Consider the following 10,591-nt stretch of genomic DNA (forward strand, 5'->3'; position numbering starts at 1 on the left):
AAAACATAGAACAACTTTGGAATGCTCATTCTACCTTATTTTACATAATGTTATAAAGCTATTACAGTATAGTGTGGTACAGGTGACAGAGTAAACATAAAGATCAATGAAACAACATATAATCTAGAAATGGATCCACTTGTGTAATACACAGTTAACTATTTTTCCAAAAAGTGGTAGAGACAGCTCAGTGGAGAAAGGGTAGTCTTCCAAACAAATGGTAGTGGAATAATCAACAAGCACCAAAAATAAGAAAGAAAAAAGAAACTCAAACCATATCTTGAACCACATATAAAAAATTATGTGTAGGTAGGTAGAAATAAATCACACAAAAATATAAATCCTAAATGCACACAGCTTCATATAAAGAAAAAGTTATTGCTATTCTTAATTTGTCCATTGTGTTTTATGTATGACAAGAAAAGCATGAAACATAAACAAAATATTAAGAAAATGAGCTTCATTAAAATTAATACCGCTGCTTTTAAAAATGTCTCTTAAAAATGAAAGGATAAGTCACAGTTTGGGAAAAATATCTGCAAAATACACGTTTGATATAGTACTAGTATCTAAAATTTATAAATAACTCTCATAACAAAAATATAAGAGAAAAACAATCCAATTTTTAAAAGGGCAAATTATTTGGATGCTAAAAAAGTTCATGTGTTCCAAATAAAAACATGAAAAATTGTGCAACATTATTAGGCGTGAGAAAAATATATATTGAAACTATAGAGAATACCAGTAAACATCTACCTCAGTCAACACATTATTTAAATAAATGACAATATCTATTGTTGGCAAAGATACAGGGCTTCTGGAACTCTGAAAACTTCTGGGTTGGAATGCAAAATATTAGCGCAACTTTGCAAAATATTTGAAACTTTTAAAAAATATCTAAAAATACACAATGTACAAATGATAATTTTTGCTACTAGGTATTTACTCAAGATTAATGAAAACAAATAATCAAAGATATGCACATACATGTTTACATCACTTTTATTGATCATTACCAAAAATTGGAAACATCTATCAACTGATGAAAGAATAATCGGTCTATGATTTTCAATATAGTTCATTTTTATTTAACAATAAAATGAAATGGATTAATGTTGTATGTAACAACATAAAATAATTTCACATTAATTATGGTGATGGAAAGAAGTCAGAGAAAAAAAAGCATACATGTTTGATTCTATTTAACATTCTGGAAAAAAAATGATTATATAAAGGCAGACTACAAATCAGTGGTTTCCAGAGTCCTTTCAGGAGTATGAAGTGGGATGAGGAATTGACAGAAACTATGGCAACATACAATGTAAATAAAACTATGTATTATAATAAAATATTCATTACTAAAATTGTCTCTGCTAATCTTAGTAAAATATTTTGCCATGAATTACAAGGTAATAATAGAAAAAAACAATTAAGAACACTGGTGGTGAAATAGAAGATTTCTGTCAACATGATCAACAGCTGTACCAGATTCAAATACAGGTTTTCTAAAATAAACCCAAAATAGAAAATTTAGAAATCATCAAAGTATATATTATTTTATTTACATTTTGAAATGCCACTTTGCTTCCTACATAGTAAAGGTGTATATAGGGATAAAAATATATTCATGGCAATGCATAAGGAAATCATTTCAGTCATCCAGGCTAGCAACATTATGAGTTAGAAAAGAGTAAAGAAGCCATGTAGTATTTCTTCTTAGAGGTGGAAGTGACAGAGTTTACACTTGAATTATTTTTGGGTCCAAGGGAAAGCATGAGATGAAGAATGAATTTAAGACTAGAGCTTGAAAACTAGTAAATGTTGAGGCAATTTATTCATCGGGAAAAGTGAGAGGTGATGAAAGTATTGATATTGTTTTTTTTTTTTGTTTTTCATTTATTGAGAAGCAATAAATGAAATTTTTAATTTCATTTTATTATTTCTTCCCCCAGAGGATAAGTTGAAAGAGGCAAAGAACATTTCAACAGTTTCATTTTGGACTTGCTAAATTTGAGGTACCAGTGGTGGATACAAGTGCACAATGAAACATGAAAATCTCATATTAAAGCTCAAGTTGAATGGAAGGATTCAGATTGAAGATAGTTATTTGAGATAAATAAATATATTTATTTACATATGTATTTTAAAATATAAGCCTGTTTAAGATCATGTTACAGCATGTAGAAAGAAAAATAAAGCGGATTCAAGATCAACTCTGAAACATTCTAAAGTGAATATTTGGTAAGGCAGAGCAGTCAACAATGGACACTGAAAAGAAGCATTCAGAAAAAAAATTGGAATAAGAGGAAAATTAGAAAGATATGATGTCCAAGAATCAAAAAAAAAAAAAAACTGTCAAAACTCCTGAAAAATTAAATATTATATTATTAGAAAGTGTCTTTGCTGAATGAATGACAGTCATAGGCTCTTAGATCCTTGTTCCCTTGTGAAGTAGGTTGATGTCCTTTCTCTTGAAACAAAATATGCTGTGTGAGGACTTTGACAAGTATGATACGGCAGAACTGACACCCTGCCAGTGTCTCAGCCTGAGTGTTAAGAACCTGGAAGTTTCCTCTTCCTGTCTCGTAGAATACCTTTCTTGGGAAAACCAATCAACAGTAAAAGAATGTATATTTGTCCTTTGGCCACCACACGGTGAGGGCATCCATGATAGCTACATGAAAGGCCACACTGAGAGACACATATATGTACAGAAGCTTATGGAAGATTCAAGTCTCACCTACCATATGCAGCAATCATATCAGAAAAGAGTAAGAACAGCCCAATTGAGTTCATGAATATCCAGAAATATGAGATTATAATAAGTGACTATTTTAAGTCACTAAGTTTTTACTTTAAAAATTAACCCAGTATTAGAGGCAAATTTTTGTATCTTAATCGCTTTTCAAAAACCATCTCTTAAAATGTTTAGTTACCTTTAAAGTTTGTCAGATTATTATTTTTAACATTTATTTTGTGGTAATTTCACTGCCCTTACTAATATTCATCTTCCTATTTGATCATACTTATTTTCAAATTTTGCCATTTCATATAATTTATTTTCTAATTGTTAGATTGTCTATTGTTTCCAATTTATTTTTGACTCCCCCAGTAGTTATTATTTATTTTACCTGTAGTATTAATACAATTAATTATATTGATATCTTCATCATTATTTCTTATTTCATGCCCCTTTACATAAAAATAAATTGCCTTTATGTTAAAGTACACACTTTATATATTTGATATGGTTAGGCTTTGTGTCCCCACCCAAATCTCATTATAAATTATAAACCCCATAAACCCCATAATCCCCACTTGTCAAGGAGAGACAAGGTGGAGCTATTGGATCATGCGAGAGGGTTCCCCCATGTTTTTCTCATGATAGTGAGTGAGTTCTCAAGAAATCTGATGGTTTTAGAAGTGTTCGGTTGTCCCTCCTATGTTCATTATCTTACCTGCCGCCTTGTGAAGGAGCATTGCTCCCCTTCAACTTCTGCCATGATTATAAGTTTCCTGAGGCCTTCTCAGTTATGTTGAACTATGAGTCAATTAAACTCCTTTCCTTTATAAATGACCCAGTCTTGGGCAGTTCTTTATAGCAGTGTGAAACAGACTAATACAGTGTTCTTTCATGCAGCATTAGTGAATTATTTTCCTCTTATCTAATGTTTGAAAACTCACCACTTTGCTAAATGGCAGAGTATCTGGATACAGAATTCATGGTAAGGCAAGATATTAGGATTTTTCCGTATCTTTCATTTAGAAATTGTATTCTGTGTTATTTTTTTCTAATGAAAATTTTTATCTGTTGGTCATTATTCTTTATAAATTAAATATCGGGTCATGGCATTGACTGTTACATATACCTTCTTGCAGTAAGAGGCACATCCTGGACCTTGACCCAACTCCCTTTTAATAGTGGACTTGAATAGAACAACTTGGTAAAGTCATTTACTGTATGGTTTGAATCATTAAAAAGTAACTGATGTCCAGAGCTTTTAGAGGAGACTCACAGTGATCTCCAGATCTATAAAAAGTAGAATCTCTCCCAATTAATTAGTGTCTTGCAATAATTTGGAGGAATATTATTAGTAGAATGCTGTTGCTGCTTTTGAGATGACATGTGGGTTTCTCCTTAAATATTTCACTGGGGGTCAAAAGCAGATTTTGGTTCTCCTATGTGCTAAGGTGTCACCTGGCTCCAAAGATTTTAGCTTACTTTTTTCTAAGAATTTCACTTGTTTTCTACTACTCTTGTCAATAAGGATGACAGTGACACCCAATTTACATTTGGGAGAATCTTAAGAACTCTCTAATTAACTTTACAATAAAATAAGTGACATTTTCTCTTCCTATCTTCTGTAGGGAGATTCAAGAAATGCTAATATGGCTGAAGTTTGTAAGGGCTTAACAAGTGAGGCATGGTCAAAATACACCTAGGAATCCACTATGATAAGGTGTTAAGTCTGGGTCCAGACATGACTGGATAATATCAGCCTCACAGAAGGTGCTAACAAAGAGATCATGTCCTAGATGTTGTGCCTCAATTGGAAACAGTTGAATTTGCATAGCTGATTCATGGACTTGCTATACAAAGTAGTCATAAATGGATAATAATCTCTGGTATACATAATAAAATATAACAAAATATGAGATTATCAATATACAGAACTCACAAAAACTCAAGAGATAAAAACACCCAGTTGAAATTATTTCCAAAGAGGGAGAGAGAAAAAAAGGATAGGGATTTACAAAATCTCTTTTGTTATATAGTTTAAACAATATATCTCTTACCTAAAAGCAATGAAGTACTAGTTGTCAATGTGAAGAGTCATGCACACACGACATACAAGCAAGCACTAAAAACCAAGAAAACAAAATCCTACACATAAAGTATCAGTAAGGATGGGAGTTCAGTTAGTGACTTCAAGAAAAGAGAGAAATACTGTTTTAATTATACCTAAAAGATTCTAGAAAAAATAGGTACATCTGTCAGTTTTTTTTTTGTTTTTTTTTTTTAATTAGGAAAATTACAGTTTTGTAAGGACTGTTTCAAAGAGTACAATATCTTTCTACAGAAGAGAGCCATTAATGGGTTGAATACTATCTTCTGTCTGACAGGATATTGAGGAAGACAAAGAGAGATATTACTGAACTCATTCTATGAATAATATGTTACACAAATTAGAATGATTACGTTTACAAGAAACTAGACTGGTTATTTTTCTGATTCTAAAAGAGATAATACATCTGACATTCTGATGAGAATGTGAGTGGAACCTGAGCTTCCTCTTCAGAGGAAAGGGAAATATTTAGACTGATATTATCTGTCAATCTAAAATCACATGTTTCAAATGGTTTAAATGGTATCACTAATGTGATTAACCCATGAGTAAGAAAAAAATCATGATAAAAGAGATCAAAGGGCATAGAAAATTTTCTCATGAAAAAATTTACTATATGGTTGGAAAATCTATGAGCATGGACAATTTAGAGTGGAAAGTAATTCAATTTTTTTCTTTATGCCATATAATATTGTTATTGTCATTGTCTGAGAAAATAGATTTGATGACCTGCAATTTTACAGTGGAAAAAAAACCCTTCCTTCTTTAGAAATACAAGAATAGTTACATTGAAGTCTGATTTCAATAGGCTGCCCAACAGGGTGATTGTCAGTTTTTTTCAGCGTATTTTGGAGAGGTTTCTTTAAATAGAATTATTGGCACATTTGACTTTGTTGTCTTTCTTGCTCAGTGGAATGATATACTCCAGATGAAATTAAAAATCTATTAACTCTTTGATTTTCCTCTCTTTTCATTGAACTTCCCTTGTTCTTGAAAGCCCTGTATCACCTTAGTGATTTAAATTGAAATGTGAAATTTCACATGCCATTAACTCAGCCCCGCTATCTCTTCCGATTCAGTTACGTTCTTCACAATGTTTTGCTAATTTTGCCAATTTATCTATGAGTTGTGATGATCAGCTTTTCAGATGGTTGCAGTGATCTTAAATTGCTCTTGAAATTTAAACGAATACCTGTGGGACAACAAAATATCTAAAACCCAAAGTGGCTTTTCAAAAAAAAAAAAAAAGTGTTTTAGTACTTTCATCAGCCTATTAATTTTGTCTATTTTAAAAAAACTTGTTAATATTTTAGGAATAGAATGCAAATAATATATCCACCCATTTATCTTTGTCTGCTTCTAGAAATTCCCATAATTCCAATGGATTAGTTTATTGGTCAGTGACTTTTGTATATACTTTGAAGAATTTGTCTGCTGGGAAAACAACTTTGAGTAATTAATTATACTCTAGTCAGTGAAGTACATAACAGTTCACAATGGTTTGTAACTCCTGAAAATGTCCAGGGTCATTGGTAATTTGGAGAAAATTGAGGACATGAAGTTTTATAAATCTGTGACAGACCATGGAATTTTAATCTGTTGCAGAAAAGTGAACATACTCTTGGATGTGCATAATGATGTAGCTGAGAGGGGCCTGACACTCGGCCCTAAAGGCTTATGTTTAATAATGATGCAGGATTCAGGTAAATCAGGGTTCTAATCTCACAATCAGGAAAAATTAGGCACGCAGGGGTCCTGCACGGAGGTTTCCACCTCACGAATTGAATACCAGACCACCTCATGCCAGTTGAAGAGTTCAGGATCCTTCCCAGCATAACACACAAATTCCTGGTGGCTCTATCCCATTTCCCCCGTGCTGTGGGCCTTCAGTCCGTTCTGGTCATGCCTGGGCAAGACCCTGGGCAGGCTCCCTTATCTGCACAAAATCATCTGGCATAAAGACTTGTGGGGTAAAGTGTGTTATGCCCAGACCATTTATTCCCCAAAGAAGACCACCAGAGTCCAGAGTCAAAGCCAAGCGGCAAGGATGTTTATTGCAAGTTCGAACTTGGTCCCTCCATTCCATAACATACAAGAGGGCCTCGAACAATGCGTGCGCTCACTTTTTATAGCCCGAGGAAAACAGGATATGTAAGGTTACAGAGAAACAAGGGAATTCTTTAGGTTACAGCATTACAATTGGTTCCCGTGCTTTCAGTACAAACGGTACTCTCCAGGTGGTGTTTGTACTGGACCCTGGAAGTTTGGAATGTTTACACTGGGCCCTGGAAGTTTGGAATGTTTACACTGGGCCCTGGAAGTTGTGATGTATGGAGGAATGTGCTAGTGTTGGGCCCAGGAAGCTGAGAAGTGTGTCTGATTCCTTTCATTCCCCCCTTTGTTTTAGGTACCTCTAGAGCCAATCTTGGGTCTTATAAATCTGATTCTGTTTCAGCATGTACAGGTTGGTATTGGGCTCTGAGGACCATGAGCTGTACGGTGTCAAACCTCTCTCTGACAAACTGCAAACTTCTGTTAACGACACAATGTCCTACGGTAAGCAGAAATAGTAGACTTAGCAGGGGTCCAAGGAAGGGGGCTAACAGGAAAAACATAGAGGAATTCCGCCATTGTCAGCATGACACTGAGATTACATACTTCACAAAGCAATCGAATATTACAAAGTAAGTGGGGGCAGGATGAGATCACAGAATGGTGTTAAAATTAAAATTAAAATTGCTAATGAAATTTTGGGCACGCATAGTCATTGATAACATTTTATCAGGAAATAGGGTTTGAGAGCAGACAACCTGACTGACCCAAATTTATTAGGTGGGAATTTCCTCATCCTAATAAGCCTGAGAGCACTACAGGAGGCCGGGGCTTATTTCATCCCTTCGGCTTCAACTGTAAAATGCAACACACCTCCAAGGGGGTCATTTATAGGCCTACCCTTAGAGCGCATTCTCCTTCTCAGGGATATTCCTTGCTGAGAAAAAGAATTCAGCGATATCTCTCCTATTTGTGTGCAAAAGGAGAAGAGATATGGCTCTGTTCCGTCCGGCTCACCGGCGGCCAGTTCAAGGTTACCTCCCTTGTTTCCTGAACACCGTTGTTATCTTGTTCTCTTTTAAGATGCCCAGATTTCATATTGTTCAAACACACATGCTCTACAAACAATTTGTGCAGTTAAGGCAATCATCACAGGGTCCTGAGGTGACATATCCTCCTCATCTTACAAAGAAGATGATGGGATTAAGAGATTAAAGAGAGACATAAGAAATTACAAAAGTATAAATTTTGGAGAACTAATAAAATGTCCATGAAATCTTTATATTTTATGTTTTTCTGTTGTGGCTCCAGCCAGTCCCTCCATCCAAGGTCTCTGTCTCTGACTTCCCACAACATTCTCTCTCCCTTTTCTTCTATATAACTGTGCCATGCGATGAAGGCTTGTTTGTTCTCTCGATTTTGGCATAGGATTCTTTGACTGGTCCAGCACACTAAAACTGCATCAGCAAAGACCCTTTCTCCAAATGAAGTCACATTCTCAGGTTCTAGGGGTCTTCTGAGAATGGCATCATTCAAACTCCTTCAGTCCACCCTCTGGCCCCCCAAAATTCACACTTGTCCCACATAAAAAATACACTCATACCACTCATATCCTCCAAAGTCCCAACTCATTACATCTCGAAAGTCCCAATCTCTTTTGCCAATTGTCAACCAAGCTTACTGGCTGGACACAGGAGTGCAATGCAACTCCTGCCACAGGGCTGTAGCTGTGACTGCAAAGTCTTGTAAATAGTTTACCTGTGGTTTGAGTGACATTCTGCTTACCAAGTGATAACTAAATCTACTGATGGGATTGAGAGTAGGTACTTCTACCAACCAATTTTGGATAGCAAGCATTAGACATCCTGGTGCTCTCCCCAGGCAAACAGGAGGATAATGATACTCAATGGAAATATTTATCATCATTCTTTCTTCCTCCGGTTTGGCAGGGCAACGATCATCTGTGGGACCAGGTACCCACACACTATTATTAACATATACTTCAATAGGATTATCCATCCATGTGACTGCCCGAATTAAGGGCGGGAAAGGCACATAAGCCCAGTAGGTATAATTAGCTGCAGCTGCTCCTGTAGGCATGGGGAGACTTATTACCGTTGATACAACCATTAAAGCTGCAAGCAGCATTTTTTTCTGAGGTTTGTGTCACCTTTGTGCTAGCTAGGCTTTTTCTAGCTAACAGTGTCCGCTTCTTTCACTGTGCCCAGGTTGGCAGCTCTGCCTTCTTGGTGCATAGTGACTTTATCTGTTTTTCTCATATCACCACTTGATTTATCCTGCGAGTCAATGATGCTTGATTGCGGTGTTTCCGTCTCCGTGGAGGTGCTTTTCTTTGCATCTCCGATGGGTTCATTGTAGAACTTCAAATGTCTAGTGGGCATCCAAATAGGAAGCTGATTTTCTCCTGGTGAAACACAAGCAAAACCTCTTCCCCAGGTTATCACCTTACCTATTTCCCATGTCTTATTTTTATTGTCTTTCCACTAAATCAGTTTTTCTTTATGTGGGCTGTTCTTTTTACCAGTAAGATGTTGTTCTGCAGAAGTAGTAGTCTGATTTCTATAAATGTTTAAAAAATTTAAAGTATAGAGTGCTAGATTAAGCTGCATCTGAGGAGAGATACACTCCTTTCCTTACTGTCTCCCCCTTCTTTTTGTTTAACTAACTGATTTAAGAATTTTTAGAAAGCTTTACTACAATAACCTGAATTCCTTTTTCTTACAGTTTGTTGTGACAAATTGAACAGCTGGTTTAACCGATCATCCATGCTTTATTTAATTAGAGCTATCTCAATATTCCTTGTAGCCTATACTGCATATGCAGAATCTGATATAATATGCACAGGTTGATTAAAATCTTTTAACACTGTAATGACTGCAACCAACTCTGCCCTTTGAGCTGATTGATATTGAGTTTTGATTACTCGCTCTTTTAGCCCTGTATAAGCCACTTTTCCATCAGTAAATACTGTCAGAGCATGTTCTAAAGGTTTATGTCTGGTAATTTTAGGTAAAATCCAAGTAGTCAATTTTAAAACTGGAAGATTTTTGTTTTTGGGTAATGATTATCAGTAATTCCCACAAGATCAGCAAGGCCAATTTAGCATGCACCAGAATTGATAGAAGCTTGTTTAACTTGTTCCTTGGTTAAAGGAACAACTATTTTGTCTGGGTCATTACCACACAATTTTATTATTTGTAATCTTGTCTGACCAATTAATGTAGCCATTTGATCCAAGTACAATGTGAAAGTTTTAATTGTACTGTGAGGAAGGAATGACCACTCCACAAGATCAGTATTTTGAAAAATGATGTCTTTTGGAGAATGCGTAGTGGCAAAAGTCAAAAGTTGGAATGGGGCTAAAGAATCTATTCTACTTATTTGCGCTGACTGAATTTTTTTTTTTTCTTCCACAAATTTAATTTATTTTGTTGCCTCTGGGGTTAATATAATATTCTTCTACTATTTAAGTCTGGATTTCCTCTTAGGATAGAGAACAAATTTGACATGGCATAAGTAGGAATGCCTAGAGTTGGCCGAATCCAATTAATATTGCTTAACAATTTCTAAAAATCATTTAATGTTTTTAATGTATCTTTTTGTACAACTGCTGCCAGGACCTTAGTCTTTTTTTTTTTTTTTTTTTTTTTTTTTTTTTTTTTTTTTTCCTT

At 35.0% G+C, this 10,591-nt stretch overlaps 1 long non-coding RNA gene across 1 annotated transcript in view; it reads left to right on the forward strand.

Annotated features, from left to right (window-relative positions):
- Positions 1-10,591, forward strand: part of LOC111523901 — a 136,299-nt gene that overhangs the window by 55,536 nt on the left and 70,172 nt on the right. Inside the window, exon 4 of the long non-coding RNA XR_002725630.2 lies at positions 197-201. This is a non-coding gene — a long non-coding RNA (uncharacterized LOC111523901). The remainder of the gene's footprint in view (positions 1-196; positions 202-10,591) is intronic.

The sequence above is a fragment of the Piliocolobus tephrosceles genome, chromosome X (assembly GCF_002776525.5).
Source record: "Piliocolobus tephrosceles isolate RC106 chromosome X, ASM277652v3, whole genome shotgun sequence".
NCBI lineage: Eukaryota > Metazoa > Chordata > Mammalia > Primates > Cercopithecidae > Piliocolobus > Piliocolobus tephrosceles.